Source organism: Aphelocoma coerulescens, chromosome 14 (genome assembly GCF_041296385.1).
Source record: "Aphelocoma coerulescens isolate FSJ_1873_10779 chromosome 14, UR_Acoe_1.0, whole genome shotgun sequence".
NCBI classification, from domain to species: Eukaryota; Metazoa; Chordata; class Aves; order Passeriformes; family Corvidae; genus Aphelocoma; species Aphelocoma coerulescens.
This window is the reverse complement of record NC_091028.1, coordinates 7,169,742-7,170,001: the sequence shown is the minus strand read 5'-3', so window position 1 is coordinate 7,170,001 and position 260 is coordinate 7,169,742.

Sequence of the window (260 nt, the reverse complement as noted above, 5' to 3'; positions counted from 1 at the left end):
AGAACCAACAGGAGCCTTAAAGGGCCGCGGCGTCCCGCTGCCCGGAGCGGCGGCCCCGGGTGGTGGAGGCCCCGGTCGTACCGGTGTCTGTACAACCGGTCACACAGCACCACCCGCACCCCGGCTAGGACGGGCTCCGGCCCGCTGAAGGGAAAGCCGCGTGAGGGCGGGGCGGCAGGCAGGGACCCAATCAGCAGCTCAGAGCTCCCCAGCCGCCCCCAATCAGAAGCACCGGTTCCCAAAACAATGGTGGCGAGCCA